The following is a 238-nucleotide window of genomic DNA, read 5'->3' on the forward strand; positions in this document are numbered from 1 at the left end:
ACATACTAGCGTCCTTCCGATCCCAATCCAAACGGAGATCTGATCCAAACCCATGGCTACGCGATGGGCAGGGCGAGATTTTCCCAAAAGTCCACTCCCGAGTGCTCCTTCTTGTCAATTTATCTCGCAAGGCGGAAAAAACAAAAACGAGGGGTGCAACACGAGGACTTCCCAGGAGGTCACCCATCCTAGTACTACTCTCGCCCAAGCACGCTTAACTGCGGAGTTCTGATGGGAT

At 52.1% G+C, this 238-nt stretch overlaps 1 pseudogene; it reads right to left on the minus strand.

Moving 5' to 3' along the window:
• Window positions 1-150: 150 nt before the first annotated feature.
• LOC118347170 lies at window positions 151-238 on the minus strand (annotated as a pseudogene; the record flags this gene model as incomplete).

Source organism: Juglans regia, unplaced genomic scaffold (genome assembly GCF_001411555.2).
Source record: "Juglans regia cultivar Chandler unplaced genomic scaffold, Walnut 2.0 Scaffold_8372, whole genome shotgun sequence".
NCBI classification, from domain to species: domain Eukaryota; kingdom Viridiplantae; phylum Streptophyta; class Magnoliopsida; order Fagales; family Juglandaceae; genus Juglans; species Juglans regia.